The sequence below is a fragment of the Chelonia mydas genome, chromosome 1, assembly GCF_015237465.2.
Source record: "Chelonia mydas isolate rCheMyd1 chromosome 1, rCheMyd1.pri.v2, whole genome shotgun sequence".
Classification (NCBI taxonomy): domain Eukaryota; kingdom Metazoa; phylum Chordata; order Testudines; family Cheloniidae; genus Chelonia; species Chelonia mydas.
Genome location: NC_057849.1, coordinates 132,788,800 through 132,807,954, shown reverse-complemented (window position 1 = coordinate 132,807,954; position 19,155 = coordinate 132,788,800). Strand labels below are relative to the sequence as shown.

At 39.9% G+C, this 19,155-nt stretch overlaps 2 long non-coding RNA genes across 3 annotated transcripts in view; one reads left to right on the top strand and one right to left on the bottom strand.

Annotated features, from left to right (window-relative positions):
- The window catches only part of LOC119566431, a 113,619-nt gene that overhangs the window by 54,229 nt on the left and 40,235 nt on the right, over window positions 1-19,155 (top strand). The window contains exon 3 of the long non-coding RNA XR_005225501.2: window positions 7,791-18,966. This is a non-coding gene — a long non-coding RNA (uncharacterized LOC119566431). The remainder of the gene's footprint in view (window positions 1-7,790; window positions 18,967-19,155) is intronic.
- Window positions 18,584-19,155, bottom strand: part of LOC122464013 — an 18,351-nt gene continuing 17,779 nt past the window's right edge. For both annotated transcript variants that reach the window (XR_006287844.1, XR_006287843.1), the window contains one exon: window positions 18,584-18,823. This is a non-coding gene — a long non-coding RNA (uncharacterized LOC122464013). The remainder of the gene's footprint in view (window positions 18,824-19,155) is intronic.

The window sequence follows — 19,155 nt, the reverse complement described above, 5'->3', positions numbered from 1 at the left end:
TTTTTGTTTTGTTTTGCCAGAGAGAAGGAGAGATCCCAGAATATAGCCAATAGCTCTGCCTTATTCAGAGCAGTACTTGAACCTGGATCTCTCAGTTTCCTGGCTGTTCTAGGTGCTCTCTCTCTCTCTCTCTCTCTCTCTCTCTTTTTCTTTTCTTTCACAAGACAGACTTTGTTTTCCAGTCAGCCCTAATTGTAGGCATCTTGAACCCAGTATATCCTTGCTGTTAAGCTAAGTATAGGCTGCTTTGTAAACAGCAGTGGGCATGGTTTAAACACATGGACTTCAATATAAGCCCTAGAGGGGATTGTTAGGAAGTCCTATTTCCAGTGGAACTAATCACCATAATTGCATCCCACAGTCATTCTCCTGTTTTCAAATTGCCTTTCACTTGAAGCTCTTTTGAGGAAAGTGTTCTGCTAAATGTTGCAGTGGGCTGTAGTACAGTAATGCTGCCACAATGGCTGCTGATAGATCTGTGCTCTTTTTTCCCTGCTGCCCATTGGGCTTTTTCTCCCTGTTTTTAAAAATAAATAAATCCTCGTCCTTTTCGTCTATGTCTTCTTACTGATGAGACCCTGGACACGGTGAAAATCCAGGAGAGTTTTTATGCTGTACAGTTTATTGTGACACACTGTGATTTGGATGTTTAGGGCAGAAAACTCAGGTAGACTGGGCTGTTGTGAGGAAAGAGGAAGAAAGGGAAGGAGGGTCAGGGAGAAGCATTTAATTAGTACGGAGCTCAAGTTTGACTATATTTAACCTTAGTTCATAGGCAGTGTTTGAAGGCCGCTTTCTCTTAAGTTATATGGTCCTTTTGCTAGTAGAGAGCTGTATTTATGAACCAGTTGTGAGTGACAAATTGGGATCATAGGGGTGATTAAAAAGAAAATAACTGAGGGACAAATGTGCAAGCAACACTGAGCTGACCATGTCAGAGCATGGAAATGCAAAGCTTTGACTTTCGTGCACTGAATGTATTGCATGTGTGTGACCTCCCTTAGGAGCACCTACTAACTATGGGGGGGGGGAGAGGGAGAGGATTCCACACAATTACTTTGTGCCCTATCAAATGCTCCTGTCCTCTGTGCAGCATTTATGCTATTTCCTAGAAACAGTTCCCTGGGGCAGCTCTCTTCTTTATCTGCATATAGATAAATTACACTCTATTTATTGATCAGGTTTATTTGTCCTCACTGAACTTGCCAAAGACATCACATGAAAACATAAGCGACAAGTGGGTCTAGAATCATGCAAACATGGTGACCTGTGAGATGCTTTGTGTTTTTAAAAAATAGACGTTTAAAACAGAATAATTTCATGTAGCTCTGAGAAGCATTTTCACAATTATTTTGGTATGTCTCGTCCAATGTCAGTTTAACCAGTCACTAAAAATAAAAAGCATAGTTATTTTATTACTTGTTGAAGCATAATCCAAGGCCCATTGAAATCCGTGACTTCAATGGACTTTGGATCAGGACCTTAGTGCTTATTCTTCTGAGATTAAGATGTCTTCCTAATTTAACACACCCATACATCCCATGAATTTAACAGTATATCCAGGAAAATGTATATAGTGTAATAGCTAGCATAAAATTCCATAATATGCATTTACAATCTCTTATGACATTTAAAAAACACTATTAGAATGTAATCCAACTGTGTCTTTGTTTCTTTTACTGTTCATTTTTTGAGGAATAAAGATTTGAATTATTGAATTCTTTCCTCCAAAGGATTCCTTCTAATCCAGTTTACCATGGGAGTATTGTACATATTTAGGCAAATGAACACCAAAGTGAGGCATCCAGAATGGATTAGCAAATATAAATACTCTCTGAGACTGTGCAGTGTTAATTTGTGTGTGCGGAATGTGTGTGTGGGGGGGATAATGTATGAACAATGATGTCAAATCCACAAAGGAGTTGATCTGGGATAGAGCTAATGAGATTTCTTCAAAAGGCCAAAGAATGACAATACTTTTGTAAATGTACACCCAGTTCCTGTAATAGTGTGTGTGCATGCACAAACGTGTGCAATGACATATTTATGGAGATAATTCACTTAAGTTTGCCTGAATGAGTGAATAGAGAGGTTGCTATGATTAGATAGAAGTTCTCTACAATTCATCCATCTAGTGTATCTTATGCGACTTGTTTTATTCCTCTTTGCTCTGGTTCACCTGTGAAAATGAAACACAGGATTTACAATATCAGCTCAGACCATTCATCCGTCAAATTCAGTATCCCAGCTCTAGCAGTGGCCAATAGAGGACAGGTGGAAGAAGAAGATAGAAGCCTCTCTAATGCAATTTTATGCAGTGCCGAATATGGAGGAATGTCATTTGTTACTTTCTGCTTCATGTGCAACAGTATGAAAATGCTCATCACTTTTCTCTGTGACCAATGGAATGGCTATTACTGGAGTTTTCTTTGGATTCTGTCACAGGGTGAGCTGGCCCTTTAATGGAATTGGGCCTAACCTTACCTCTGCCTGGTTCGCCCCATTGCCCGAGTGATGGGATTAAGAGCCCAGGGGTCACCCCTTGATTTAAATGAGACTACATATATGAGTAAAAGTACTCATGTGAATTTGCATTTGCACAACTGGTGGCATTATATGTATATGCATGTATTATGTATGTTTCTAAAATATATTGGCTTTTCTTCGATGTATTTTTTTACAATCTGTATTCGTAGTGTTTTTCAAAATCAGAAGAGAGCAATGTATAGAATAACTGTAACAAACATAAAACTATTTCTTAATATTTACAAGTGGCCCATATAATCCCTATGTACCTACATCAAAATGAAGCTGTCCACTTCTGCAAAGAGACTAGCTCACAGGAAATTTCTCTGTTATTTATTTGAGAAGATTTACAAAAAAGCAAGATTTCTCCATTGATCCCTATATACTGAACTATAATATTAAGCTCTTTTATTGGTATCCATCTCTGCAGAACTAATTTTGTGATGACTAGACATGACCTCAGCAAAACTCCTTCCTCCTTCTCCTTATTTGTTTCTAGGATGTCCTTGAATATCTAGAAGGGTCAGTCTAAAGTTGTGTTAGTACTTTTTTAGTTTATTCCAGGAGCAGACTAATTTGCAGTTACATAGACTGTGGATCAGATTCTCATGATCAGTTCCAGTACTTGGTGCAGGATGTGAGAGGAAGGGAACAAAGGAGGCTATATGCCTCCTATACACTCTCTGATCCTGGGGCTGCAGGGACCTCTTTAGTCCTTCATGCAACTTAAAGATGGCATTGCTCTAATTTGCACTCTGTTGTGATGGCCCCCAACCAACGAACAGTGCAAAGTTGGCTTAGCAGAACCAAGGATTCACAGATTCATAGACATTAAGGTCAGAAGGCAGGGGTGAAAGTAAGTTAGAGGACTTACCGGTACGCCGGAGTCCTGAGCAGGGGGCGTGGCCTCAACCGGAGGATACGTGGCCTTAACTGGAAGAGGCAAGGCCTTAAATTCCCGAGCCCTTTAAATCTTGATTTAAAGGGCCATGGCTCCAGCTGTGGTAGTGGCGGCTGGGAGCCCGGAGCCCTTTAAATCACCCCTGAGCTACCAGCTGCAGAGGCGGCTGGGAACCCTGGGGCTTGGGGGCGATTTAAAGGGCCCAGGGCTCCAGCTGCCATTACCGCAGCAGAGCCCCCAGCCCTTTAAATCACTGAGGATCCCTGGGGGCTCCCGGCTGCCACCGCTACCCTGGGGCTCTGGGCTCTGGGGATTTAAAGGGTCTGGGGCTCCGCTGTGGTAGTGGCTGCCGGAGCCCTTTAAATCCCCGCCTGAGCCCTGCTGCCCGAGCCCTGGGGTAGCGGCGGCCGGGCTCCATCGGGGATTTAAAGGGCCCCGGGGCTCCAGCCGCCGCTACTGCCCCGGCCCTTTAAAGCCACTCCAGAGCTCAGCCGCCGCTACCCCAGGGCTTCGGCAGCAGGGCTCTGTTGGGGATTTAAAGGCCCGGGGCGGTAGCAGCCACTGGAGCTCTGGGGCCCTTTCAATCCCCGCCAGAGCCCCCCCACCCCTACCCCAGGGCTCGGGCAGCAGGGCTAAGGTGGGGATTTAAAGCGCCCTGGGGCAGTAGCGGGGGCTGGAGCTCCGGGGCCCTTTAAATCCCCACCAGAGCCCCGCCGCCACTACCCCAGGCCTCGGGCAGCAGGGCTCAGGCGGAGATTTAAAGGGCTTGGGGCTCCAGCAGCCGCTACCGCCCCGGGGCCCTTTAAATCCCCTCTGGAGCCCCGCCGCCGTTACCCCAGGGCTTGGGCAGCAGGGCTCAGGCGGAGATTTAAAGGCCCGGGGCGGTAGCAGTGGCTGGAGCTCTGGGGCCCTTTAAATCCCTGCCGCAGCCCCGCCGCTGCTACCCCAGGGCTTTAAATTGCCCGCTGGGAAGGCCGGCTTACTTTCATCTCTGTCAGAAGGGACCATTATGATCATCTAGTCTTCTTGCTGCTTCCACTTCAATGTACTGTACAGGTATGTACGCAAAGTTTGCTTTACTACTTATCTATGATGTAACTCTGCTACTTGCTCTATGAATTTTGCTATCTTGCATTTAGTCAAGGATAGAGTAAATTTGTATATTGAAAATGCTGACCATTTCGTTTCAGGCAACTGCTCCAGGTAAGTTAATGGTCTAGGCTGTTACAGTATATTGCTCTAATTAAAATCTGTTAAATGTTTAATCCATTGTCACTTGTCTTCCAGTGGTGGTGTCTATCTAGACTGAATTGTTGTGATTGTAGATCTAGACTGAATCTCTGAGGTGTGAGAAGTGGAGGAAATTTCCATCAAAAATATTTCTGTAGCTTTTTTTTTTTTTTTTAAGTTCTTGTAGGATTTTTTCTCCTGAGTAAAACCCTAAAACCAGGATTAGACAGCTTAATTAATAAAAGAGGGATAACAGCTGTATCCATTGGTATTTTGTATATATATTGGACCTGATTCTCCCCTCACTTACAAAAGTGTACATTCAGAGTAATACTATTGAAGTCAATAATCAGATGTACACCTGGTATGACAGTAGATTGGGCCAAATAAATCTTGTAAAAAGCATCCAGGTGTTACCATGAAATACACTACAGAAATTGGTATATAACTAATAAAATGCAGTGGTCTTCATGACCTTTATCTAAATTGTCTTAATTTGAAAAAAAAAAAAAAAATAGTGAACCTGTCTGTATGCCAAGCAGACCTCACTCCTTCACATCTGTGCCTGACAGATACATTGGAGATCAGTATGTAGAAAGGATATATGAGTTGGTGGTAGCTAAATCATGAAATTTGGAGGGGCTTCTTTGGCTTAGTTGGTGAATTCAAACAGCTATAACAGCTTGTGGGCTTAGAGTCTCCTTTCCTTTTTACCCCACTTGTTTGCTGGATTCCATTAGTGATGTTAACCATTTAGAGTTAGTAATTAGTTAATATTATTTCCATTTGGTGTATTATTGAATTATCAGCTTTTAAATATTCGAAGAGTTTTCCAAGTTGAACAGATGAATTCTGGGTAGTAGTGGGGGTTTTATTTTTGCAAATAGAGCAGTAGGCACCAGAGCTATCAATTAATTGCAGTTAACCCATGGGACTAACTCAAAATAATTAATTGCGATTAAAAAATTAATTGTGATTAATTGCAGTTTTAAACACAGTGTTAAACAATAGAATACCAATTGAAATGTATTAAATATTTTTGGATGTTTTTCTACATTTTCAAATATGTTGATTTCAATTACAACACAGAACACAAAGTGTATAGAGCTCACTTTATATTATTTTGATTACAAATATTTGCACTGTAAAAATGATAAAAGAAATACTATTTTTCAATTCACCTCATACAAGTACTGTCATGCAATTGCTCTATCGTTGAAGTGCAACTTAAAAATGTAGATTTTTTTTTTTTACATAACTGCACTCATAAACAAAACAATGTAGGGCCAACAAGTCTACTGAGTCCTACTTTTTGTTCAGACAATTGCTAAGACAAACAAGTTTGTTTACATTTATGGGAGATAATGCTGTCCTCTTCTTATTTAAGTGTTATCTGAAAGTGAGAACAGGCATATGCATGGCCTTTCTATAGCCGGCATTGCAAGATATTTACATGCCAGATATGCTAAACATTCGTGTGACCCTTCATGTTTCGTGTGGCCACCATTCCAGAGGACATGCTTCCATGCTGTTCCATTCGTTAAAAAAATAATGTGTTAATTAAATTTGTGACTGAACTCCTTGCGGGAGAATTGTATGTCTCCTGTTCTGTTTTACCTGTTTTCTGCCATATATTTCATGTTATAGCACGTGTTGTTCATTTTAAGAACACTTTCTCTGCAGATTTGACAAAACGCAAAGAAGGTACCAATTGGAGATTTCAGCTACAGCACTCGACCCAAGGTTTAAGAATTTAAAGTGCCTTCCAAAATCTGAGAGGGATGAGGTGTGGAGCATGTTTTCAGAAGTCTTAAAAGAGCAACACTCTGATGTGGAAACTACAGAACCTGAACCACCGAAAAAGAAAATCAATCTTCTGCTGGTTGCATCTGACTCAGTTGATGAAAATGAACATGCGTCGATCTGCACTGCTTTGGATTGTTATGAAGCAGAACCTGTCATCAGCATGGACGCATGTGCCTGTTCTCACTTTCAGATGACATTGTAAACTTGTTTGTCTGAGCGATTGGCTGAACAAAAAGTAGGACTGAGTGGACTTGTAGGCGCTAACATTTTACATTGTTTTGTTTTTGAATGCAGATTTTTTTGTACATAATTCTACATTTGTAAGTTCAACTTTCAAGATAAAGAGATTGCACTACAGTACTTGTATGAGATGAATTGAAAAATATTATTTCTTTCTTTTGTTACAGTGCAAATATTTGTAATAAAAATAAATATAAAGTGAGCACTTTACACTTTGCGTTCTGTGTTGTAATTGAAATCAATATATTTGAAAATGTAGAAAACACCCAAAAAATTTAAATAAATGGTATTCTGTTATTGTTTAAAAGCCTGATTAATTGTGCGATTAATCGTGCTTAATGTTTTTAATCATGTGATTAATCACAATTAATTTTTTTAATCGCTTGACAGCTCTAGTAGGCACTAAGAAGGGCTGTAAACTGCTTTGTCTCACAAGTGGTGTGACTGAGCTGTCATATTATATTAAAAAAGTAGAAAGAGAGTGACCACTAAGGTTCAGAGTAGCAGCTGTGTTAATCTGTATCCGCAAAAAGAAAAGGAGGACTTGTGGCACCTTAGAGACTAACCAATTTATTTGAGCATAAGCTTTCATGAGCTCACTTCATTGAATGCAGAAAGTGAAGAATGTTGTTCAGAATGGGCCTGATCTAAAGTCTACTGAAGTCAAGATTTCCACTAACTTCAGTGGTCTTTAGCTTAGGTTTTCACAATGCAAAAGCCAAACTGGAATATTTGTATTCACCCTGAATAACATCTTACTCCACTGACTTCAGTGGAGCAAAATACTACTCGTGCATCAAGGGATCAGAATCTGGCTTTTACTGATCAGGGCCTATTTTAAAGATCTGTAAAAATCATCTTTCTTCCCAAAGGCACAGTTTCTACTTATTGTGCTATTGTAACCAGGGCCTTCCATCCACACGGGGTTGAGCCCAACCCTGATTCCATGTGTGGCTGCTGAAGATATCTTCGTCTACTGTTTCCATCAATAGAATGAAACAAAATAGGCAAATAAATTGTAATAATAATTATAACTTTGTAAAACCCTATTAAATTGTACTTTTCATTTGGCTTTGGTTTCTTTCAGGTATTACATCCTTAAGCCTTCACGTTACTGGTCCCATTGGTCATAGTTCAACTATGTGAGTGCTTGTCCAGTTCTGGAATCCCTGGAACCACATGTTGAAGTTCAAGCAGGGTTGATGCATCCCTTCGTTTTCCTGAAGAAGTAGACTAAATGAGTATCATTCAGTATCTTACTGCATGGGTCATTCACCTTAAAAACAGAGGTCATGTTTGCTCTGCAGAGACACTAAAGTTCCCATGGAACTATTCGAGCTGTGATGCAGTACAGCAATCCTGAACACACTCTGGGATTTGGCCAGGTTTGCCCTCTATGTGGCTGCTGCTTGCCACTGAATGCACTACTCCAGCTATGCTACTATTTTTAGCACACTAGCCTGTCTGTTCAAGTTGGGAATCACACCTCTAGCTCCAGGTGTAGACATAGCCTTACATGGTTTCCTTTTAAAAGCTCTCTGCACCTTTTTCTGGGTCTGTATTTTTAATAATATTAACAGAAATACTTGCAGATTTGAAAATCATCATACCCATTTGAGTAGTAACACAGTAATAGATACACCATTATGTAGTCTGATGTGCATTATTTTAAATTACGTTGCTTGTGGCTATTCTGAATTCAAACACATGTTGAGTAGACTGAGGAATGGGAAATTCATAAGAGTCTTTACCAATGCTGTAAATGCTGGCATATGCTGAATGGAGTATAAGTTCACATCATTTAAAGACAAAGATAATTTTATTGCTCAAGAATTCCTGTCCCTCCTTGCCCCCCCCTTTTTTTTCTCCTCTGTTTTCCTGGTTATAGTCAATATTTCAGGGCTAATGGATAAGGATGCCTGCTGTTTCTGCCAAAAATGCTGACCTCTGCAATCAATACATTTTAGCTTAGGGCATTTGTGATGTCAATTACTATGACAATACTTTAGCATTTACTGCCTGCAAAATGTCTGGATTTATTGGGTTAGAACTTCCTCTCCATCTTATCCTTCCATCTCCCCCACCCATTATCCTGGAGACTGCTGGAGACTAAGGCCTCAAGGGCACAACTGTATTAAATAGTTATTTTAGTGCTAGTTGCCTCCAACTTTAACACAATATATTTCCCATTTCAACCCATTTTTTATCTTAACTGTTTACTATAGAGTTATTTTCTTATACTTGCCAGAGTGCTAAAAAGTTGAGTGTGTCATTATTTTCAGTACTGCGTATACTACATACACTAGGGACAGCTCTGCTGCTCCACCTCTGCATCAGGTTGCATGGGTGTAACAGGCCTCAGAATCAATTTAGTATTGACCCCAGTGACCGTGCAGGTTCCAGATAGACGTAATGGCCTACCCTCGTAGAACCAGGTCTACGATGATTTTGACCAACTCTTGGTATAAAAATAATACCTGATATAGCATTCTAAATTGCAGGCTTTTTATATCAAAGCATGAAGTCTTAAACTGTGGCAATATAATATATGATTAGGGAGGATTATGTCTGTCTTGGAGTGCTAAAACTTGGTTATTTTCCCCCCAGCAATTTGGAAAGCTTAACCATAAGTCTTCCATCCAGTTTAATGCAAGTCACTGAGGTGAAACCCTACACAAAGTTTAAAAATACTGACCATAAATTATCGAGGAAAGTCAGCTACTATGCTTCATTTAAATGTATTCATAAGTACCGATATTTACAATTTTCTCAGAATAAAGAGAGTTAGTTATAGGCAACGGAACAAAATATATTGAGTGATAAAGCATGTTGACGACAAGAGTGAGAATTTTGAGGGGGTCAGGGAGGGAGTTTTCCCAGCATTATAACAAACAAGATATATCCAAACTCAATATATTCCAGGACTGTAACTATGTCTTGAAATTCAGTTTAACTGTAGCAACTGATAGATAATGAATACCAAAAGTACACATATAGTTTAAAAATATATTTACACCATGGACATTCCAGTCTCCTCGAGAAAGGCAGCTGCCTTCAGGCATTATAAAGTTTCATGATGATCCAAAAAACCCTTGAAGTTGTAGTGTGCTCAGCTAAGGTTTGACTGAGCACTGAAAGAGAAGCCTGGATGCAGGAAAGATTTAACTGAGTATATTTTTAGATGACAATATTACTAAAACTACAAGGAAAGAAAAATAAGATTGAGTTGCACTTCTCTTCTTCCTCAGCACTATAATATTAATAATCCTTTGCGCTAATATTACACTATCAGACTAGAGGATCTAGAAATGCTTCACAAACATCCAGTGTCTCATTTAAAACTCTTTGATGTGTTTCCAGTTTCTTTGGATCACACACTTTGTAAATTTAATCTCTCAAAACCCATTAGACAAGTATTGTTATCCCCATATCATGAATGGGGAAACTGAGGAACAGATGAGGTGAAGTGACTTGTCCAAGGTCACATAGGAAGTCAGTGGCAGGATAAGAACCCAAGGCCACCTTGTCCTCAATCCTGTGTTCTTGCCACAAGACCAGTCCTGCCCTCTATTTCTCAGGGTGTATTTTCAAATTGCCCAGTGCTGTAGCCACACATTTCTCTAAACTCAATGAAAATTTATGCCAGCTTGTTTTAAAAGAGATTGCGGTGTTTTATGTATGATAGAGAAATCAACACCCAATGGCCATTTAAATAAGCAGGTCTGGTGGATTAAAGATACAAGCCTTCGTTACATATGAGCATCTCCCACAGTTCAGCTAAAAATGCATTGCCAACAGGAGGAGTAAAAATGTGATCATGGATGAGCTGATGACTTAGATGTACGCTTTATAGATTCATCCTGAGGTGTAGTTGTGCATCTCCTAGACTTGTATATTTGAAAGTGTCTCTCCAGTCTAATCTATCTAGTGTCCAGTCACCATGGTAAAAATGCAAATTCAAGGATGTATACAGTTCATCCATGGGAGTTGCTTCCTGTTCATGAAATCTCTCCTGAAAACCCATCTGAAATCCCTGAGTGAGGATTTCAGATCCAGGATATTTTTCCATTCAGGTGTTGCCGACTAAGATCAAGAATTGTTTTGTAAATGTTTTGATGCTTTAACGCAAATCTTCTACCCACTGGGCTCCACTGTAAAAGCTTTAGCTAGGCAGCACTCTCACTGAAGTCAATAGGAATTTAAGGAATGGGCCCAATGAAAAGCATGGGCATCGTTAAATTATTTACATCCACTTACAACATAGCCTTAAGACTGTTGCAGAAAGCATCTTATCATGCTTGATTGTTCTTTTTCTGAATTCTTCTATTTTCTTTGGAGTCTCTTTTCCCCATTTCTTTCTCTGTTTAATAGTTGGCCTCCAGGTTATTTGATCTGATCTTCTGCTGTCACTGTATTGAAAGTGATTTATACTGTGCACTGGTCAAAAGACTGGGATTATATTAAGAGGTCATATCTGTTCTGCTAACTGAGGGCTTGATCCTGTTGTTCCCATTACAATCAATGAGACAGATCCTCAATAGGCATAAATCAGCATATTTCCTTTGACTTCAGTTAGCTCAGCTGAAGATGTGGCCTTATGGATGATTTGTAAAAGACTTCAGTGCACATATGAACAGGCCACAAATGAGCAGAGAAACAGAGGTTATAATTAGTGCTTGTAAAGCCTGTTGGCCAAAATTAATTGGTCAAAAGATTAAAGTTAAGGACATGATCGATAACACTGTCCCATATTCTGTGTACTTTCACGCCTGTACCTTTAGAAATATTTGGGAAGGCAAGAATCTTTACTTTAAAAATTTTAAAAGGCAAAAACTAATTAGTGGGCATGCAATGACTTAATAGGATACTGAGATCTGATTAGCACAAGCAGATGTGAAAATGATCAGCTTCTAATACTCATAGAAAACCTGCCAGGAGACTGACTGGTTCAGAACATTGATAATTGGCATTGGAATCTTTTAGTGCTTTATCGCCACAGAAGTTCAAATCCATTTTAGGTCAGATAGGTTTCTAAACTGAGGATCCAAAATTAAAAGGCCACTTCTGAAAACTTGGAGAATAATAACTTGAAGTTACCATTTATGGTTGTTCTGTAGTCTATGTATTTGGAATCTCACTCTAGTTTCTAACGAATGAGTCTCTAAATAAAAACTTGTAACTTTAATTCTTTAAACTTTAATTCTGTTGTAACTTTAATTCTTAAGTGTTTTGGGTACTGTATGAAGGGTGCTATACAAAAATAAAGTTGTAACCCACATTTGAATCAAGTACACAGATAAGTGTCCATTGATCACTACAGGCTATACTGTGTGAAGTGCTGGAGCAAATTTACTAGACAGTTTTCATTGCATCATGATCTGCACTAAAGTTATTCCTCAAGGAAAATATTCAAGGGAATATTCAGGCCATCGCTTTCAAATATGAAAAAGTGGGGAACTGTCGTTCACCATTCTCCCTCTCCCCCCAGTTCACATTCTATAGATCCTCAATGGCCGGAGCCACGGAAGAACATTCTTGTGGCAAGGGAGCATAGTCAGTATTTTTTAGCATGTACTGTCTTTTGATCTTGCTGCCCCATGTCTCATGCACAGGACTCCTGCACGTGTATTAACTGTGGCCAAGTGAGAGTACAGCTTTTGTTAATTCTGTTTTTGCATGATTAATCTAGCAACACTGAGGTATGCCTGTTTCGCCTCACAAAGTGGAATAGGACCTGAATTTGGCCCATTTATTTATTAGCTTAAATACAATTTGTAAAAATATTATCAAGAGTGTATTTTTGAAAAAAATCAGGGTTTCTTATTCAATAATTGTCTTGGAGAAAATTGTTGTGTTCTTGATCTAGCCAAGTGACTGTATGATTTAGAAGTGGCTTACCTCTTGCGTTCTAACTACCAGATGAGAGTTTCAGATCCATGGCTGATCTTTAAAAGCTTTTCTTATTCCTACAGCAACGGAGTTATGTAGCATAGCTAATGACATTGCAGTAATTAAGAAAACCCACAGAACAGATAAAAACTCATCCTGTGTGAATAATTTCCAGCAACTGTTCTGAGCAGCAACCGTAGCTGGCTTGGATTCCTCTGTGTCAGTAGCAACTGCACAGTAGAAATATTTAGACCTCTATTTATTCTGTATTACAACCATTCATATTATGGAGAGTCAGTAGCTTCTTCATAATCACTATTCTATTCTGTGAGGCAAGTAGGTATTAACATCACTGTGTTAATAGGGGGAAAGATATTTATTTTGTGGTAGTACCTGAACACACCAGTCAGTAATCACGGTCCCCATTGTATTAGGTGCTGTACACACATGTAATAAAAATGTTAGTCCCTGTCCCAAAAAGCTTACAGTGTTAGTATTTGATGAGAACCCACAAGTAGAGAACAAAGGAAGTGGAGAGGCAGAGTGTTGACAGATGAAACATCATGTTAGTATAATAAGCAACAATCACCATGCCAACTGCCTAGCCATTAATGAGAATCTTGTAGGGGTGGCAGTCAGCTTCCAATGTCTACCTTTAGCTCAGAATGGCTTGTTACTACCCCTTCAAACTTTTCATATAGTTAAATCTCCTTGAAAACATAAGGCCTGACCCAATGTTTATTGAAGTCAATGAAAATCTTCCCGTTGGCTTCAATGGAACTTTGGATCTTTCCATTGACTCCAGTGAGCTTTGGACTGGGTCTAGAATGACTATATTTAAAGAAAATAGGTAGAAGTTAAGCTAAGCATTAACGAGTTTTTGTTGTGGCTCTTTTTGAGCTTAATCGCGTTTCCACTTATTTCAATGGGAGTTCATTCATTAAGGCACAGGTGGGTGGAAGAGGGGTGAGTATGTTGCCTTCTGTTGGCTGGTTGCAGCTTACAAAGAAAATAAGGGTCCTTTTGTAGCTAACACTGTTCTTCCTTTAGCTAAAGTATGGTAGAAACCTAAGCTGTTGGGCGCTGTAGGTCTAGCATTCTTGTCTCTGCATTCCAGTTATTACGGAGAGGTGGCAGTCTGTCCTTAGTTGATATTGAAGCCATGGTCCTGGTTTAGGGGTGATTTTGATCTTCTGATAATGTCAAACAAAATAAAAGGGGAGCAGGGATAAAAAAAAGAGAACCTCATGCTTCCATATACTTTATTTTAGGGGAATATCATTGGTAATTAGAATGTGTTCTCAAAAGTTTGAATAAATTGAGCACAAACTTTTTTAGATTAAAAGACTATAACATGGCTTCCTTTTTTTTTTTTTTTAAGTGTGGCTAATATTTATGTCCCTGTATTTGTTCAATAAAATTACACTACACCATAGAATCTGAGGCATAGTTTGATTTTGACATTGCCTTGTGTATAAGAGAGTTTAAGGACAGGAATAGTAAAATATTTAGGATATTGCCACCAGATTCCTGCTCAGTGAAGCTGAGAGAGAACAAAATTTTAATGTGTCTTTTTTGAGACCCTATCTGAAATGCTGAAATCAAGATAACACAAATAGTATATTGAAAAAAATGTCCGTGGGCCAGAATTATGGTGGCTGTATGGTGATAAAATACATATCTTTTGTACTTGATAGAATCTGCCCCATTATGCTTTTCTTTCCATTAAAAGCCTCAGTTGTTACACAAAGAGTCTGGGTGAGGTGACATGATGCTAGTTAGTGTTGTATATTATTTGATAGGTGAATAAAGGGATGTCACTTAGCAAGCCTGTTATTTTTAATGAAGGGGTTTGGTTTTCAAATTCAAAGGGCCTACACATTGGATATAAGCAAATACTGAAAAACTACCCTACGTGACAGCAGGTGATGGTAGATTATTCAAATTATTTTATTGTGGTTTTATTTTAGTTTTTTTTAAGTGATATCCTCTTGCTCATATCTCTTCTTAGCTGTGTGAGGTAGGAAGAAGACCATTAGCTTTGGTAATTTCCCGCATATACTGTTTTTTTTACCCTGCTGGCAGCCTCCTGAAGGAAATGACAGGCCCCCTATCTGGGTTGTTAAGCTCTTTAAGCTTGCTGCGTCCATGTAACATGTTTCTGATTACCTCAGCCACGTAGACGTTTGAGCTTGCAGCTGCTGCAGTGCTGCCAGAGCCAATCCACCCACAAAGCACAGCAAACCTTTTGTTTAGGTTCCGAAATTGGATTACTTTTTTCTAGAGGGCAATCTGTAGAGTGAAATCTTCCCACATGAAGTAGTTCCTCCAGGAGCTTCACTGAAAGCTATGCATTTATCATTAAATTCAACAAAGCAGTAAGAAGCCCTCATATCTAAGAGACGAAAAGGGGCTTCCCTGTTTCAAATCAGAGCCATTTCTCTTCCCTCCTTCCTCCCCTCCCCCACCCTACCCAGAATCCACATGTGCAAAGGCACAACATGTGTTTCTCTTTAGGTTTGCATTACTGACTTCTATACACAATAAAATAATGTTTACAATACCCTAATCTTTAAGAGATGACCCAGTTTGGGGCCTAAAAACGTCAAACAACAATTATCCAGCGCATCTCCCCGGCAATGTATTCAGTCCAACAGATCCTGATGATAACCTTGGGAGATACCCTGTGTACTGGAAATAATTCAGACGCAAATAAGTCAATTTATTGATGAAGGCTGAAGCCTGACTGGGTCAGCAGGTGACATGCTAAGTTTTTTGTAAATGGCTGATGCTGCTCAATTTGTTTTCCCTCTGATATAGACAGGCTAGTTTTCTTTTTCTCTGCAAGAATGCTGAGCAGCTAGTTTTAGCGTTGCTCTGCAGGACTCATTAGCTCAGCACCCAAGTTAGCGTAAGGGTATGACGCAGGGAAGGGACCACTCATAGGGTCTTGTGAAGAGGAGGGTAAAACCACTCTCCCCAAAATGAGCCGCCCCAACACTTTAACATGAATGGATGGGTTAGTGGGTGATCCATGTACATATGCTAATGAGTCTCACTGGCAGCATGCAGCTTATTCCACAAGGATCAGGGAAATATGAATCAACAGGGAATTGAGGGCTAGATCCACATAGGGACTTAACTGTTGTGATCCTGAGCGTCATAATGCCTAACTTTTAGGCATCTAGAAAATCATACAAACAACAATGAGATCCTCAAAGACTGAGTTAGATGCCTAGGCTCCCTATAAAATGAATGGGGAGAGATAAGCGCCTAAGAATAGGATCCACAGAAGCCAGCATGCTAGATGGGGAGCTGCCTAAGCTAAAGGGAGATGCCAAAGAGAGGGGTATATGATAAATACCACTTCTCTCATGCAGTTCAGTGCCTAAGTCTAGGCTGTAGGGAGGTTCCGATCTGTGCTTGCAATCCACAGCTGGAAGTCCCTCTCCTGGAGTCAGGCAGCTTAGGTGCCGAAGCTGTTTCTTGTGAGAATGAATTAGGTGTTGGCCTTGGGTCCACACAAAACAAGGAGGAGGTACTGGTGTTACCTAGGCTATGACTTTTAGCACAGTGGTTAGACACTCACCCAGAAAGTGGGAGCCCCAAGTTCAATTCCCCCCTCTGCCTGATGGGGTAAAGGATTTGAACAGATGTGTCCCATCTCTGAGGAGAGTGCTCCACTGGACCCTGGGATAGTCTGATGCAGATCTCCTTCAGTCTCTCCTGCTAAAGCTGTTCCTCCTCACAAAAGGCCTGATTATAATGAGGATGTGTTACAGGGGGCATGGTCACAGTATCAGTGAGGGTACCAAGCTCCATACAACTGATTGCACTTGGCATTTGAAATAAGAAGTGGCACAACAAAAGGAAAGGACAGAGGAGAAGTGAAGATGCAGTGAGTAGGCAATGTATTGCTGAACAGGAGATAGGAGTTTGATTAGGGACTCTCTGAAACAGGTCTGAATAATCTATTGGTGCAATGGGGCTGCAATGACTTACGCACAGAGAAGTCTGTTACAGTTTCAGGGTTAACTGCACCTTTGACCACTTAAACATCCACTTAAAGTCTCAAGCTTCTTAGCTGTCACTTCCTTTGGCAGAGACCCGTGTCTCTCCTTCCACACCAGGGGTTAATTTTGCAGTCCCTCTGCATCTCATTGTGATTTCCCCAGCATATCTGGCCAGGGTCCAGCACCTGTAGTTTTCTCTTTCTCAAGGGCAGGGAGACGTACAACAGTGTGTCTCGGTTACCAACTTCACAAAGCAAAGTACGTTTTTGATTGGGGAAAAGCATCACAGAGAAAACATAATAAAACAATCAATCAAAGGTTCTACACACATACTAAGTGTACCAGAAATCATCTATCAGTCCTATGGGGCCCTGGTAGGCCAAAGTCCTTCCAATGCTTCAGCAAATTTGGGGCCCTCTTAGGTCCAAAGGTCCTGTCCATTTGCTGAATCAAAAGGAAAACACTGAGTCTGTTTAAGCTCAGCCTTTATATCCCAATTTTTTTCTGTGTCTCTTGCCTCTCCTGGGGGATTGCCCTACACCAGTATATACAAACCAACTCAGTGGATGATGTGTCTCTGGAGCAGTTTACAATTTCAGGGACTGGAATAATCCCCCCTTGCTGTTTTTCGTTCCTGAAGGAGCTGTGGTAACAATCCCTGGCCCACAATGATATATAAAACATTCATAAACTTAAGATAATATTGTCCCCAAAGAAACTTCACCTGGCTGCAATAGCTATCACAAAGTCTCAGCCATAAAAATTTTAAAAGGAGCAAAAAGTTTGGGACTCTCACCCGTCTATAGGTAATAAATACAGATAATAACAAACAAAACAGATCTTGGAGTTGGCCCTTCAGGCGTATTTTCTACTACCAGTCCATGGACAATCACTGAAGCCCAAATAATTTGACTGTGTCCTTTTAAGTGTCTAAAACTTCAAGGAGGCAGCACTACCTAAGGCCCTGGATTCTGCAAGGGGATAGATGGCCTCAGACTCTCTATACAGGGAAGTAATAGCTCTACTTTTTTTTTTCCATTTCAGCCTCTGATGATTTGCAATAAACCAGCCGCAATAATGCTTTTCAACTTTTACGTATTTTCAAAGATAAAAACTTCAACCCCCTTTTTAAGGCCCTTGTTTCAGTTTCTGCTTTGTCATTGCAGTGATGCATCCCATCTGGTTATATTGCATTGCATGAATGTACATAACATACAGCGGAGTTAACATTCAAGATGGGACACATCATAGTTTGTTCCCAAATCACGCTGCCAAGGGCCTTAACCTTTCAGTCCACATTTACAAACAAACTTTAAAAAAAAAAAAAAAAAGTTGCAATGTGGAGACAATCCCAGCCAAAGCCTGTGGAAAACACAGTGATTAGAAGAAAAGATCTGGTTGCTGAAAAAGCAGTGCAAACTTTTAAGACCAAATTTTCAGAACTGGTCACTAAGTTGTATGCACAAAACATGTATTTTGCAGTTTCCTAGTGGTTCATTCACAAGTACATATGCAATTGCCAGGTTTGCATGTACAACTTAGGGCACAAACAAAACAAAAAACCAAACAAACCTCAATGACTTAAGCACACAAGTTTACAAATCTATGGTCTACAGCCCACCATTGCCTGATAGACACAGGCTAATCTCTAAGTGACCAAAATTGCAAGACTGGCTTTTGAATTTCTAATCTGGAACGTTCCTAAAATATTTTCTTGTGGCATTTACACTCAGATGGAAGCGGAATCTTTCATAGCTTTCATTCTTTCTACATACACAATAAGCTTCCAGCTATGCTAGTACTCTAACAGAATCATTTTTTTTTCTGTAAGTGTGAGCCGAAAACTAATCTAGGAACACTGCACCAGTTACACTTAACAATAAGGACACTTTCCTGCACTGCTCACTGTATGTGCATTCACTGTTGGCATATACCACAAGAACTTTTGTTTGAAATGCTTCCACGATTCTTCCACATTGTTCCCAAACCTCAGTTCAGATGATGGTTTCAGGCTGTCCATCCTTGCTGGTTGTGTACATGCTGTTCAGCTGGTATTTAACAACGAAATTATTTTTATTTCAACGTTACATACAATGCGAGTCTTCTGCAAGCTTCAGCCAGCCACTGTTCTGCCGCCTGTAGTCAAGGATTCTCTGTCTTCCAAAATGGAGAATGACCTTTGGTCTCTGCAGCCACACCTATAGCCTAATACCTAGAGCTGGTCAGAGAATTAAGATATTAAAAAAAAATCTGAATTGGAACAAAAAGTTGAAATTTCCTGTGAAATAAAAATTCGGACAACCTTTGATTCAGAACCATCAAATAATGTGTCATTTCAATAAGGCAGAAGCATGTTATTTGGTAAGTTAAAATGTTGAGTTATGCTTTTTAATGTAATAGTACATATAATATAAAAGTTAAAATGAAACAAACCAGAATAAGAAAGTTGACACACATAATTTTTATCTTATAAAAATGAAGTGGGATCAACATTGAAATGAAATGTTTTGACATTACTGAAATGAGAAAGTCAAAACAGTGAATATAGAC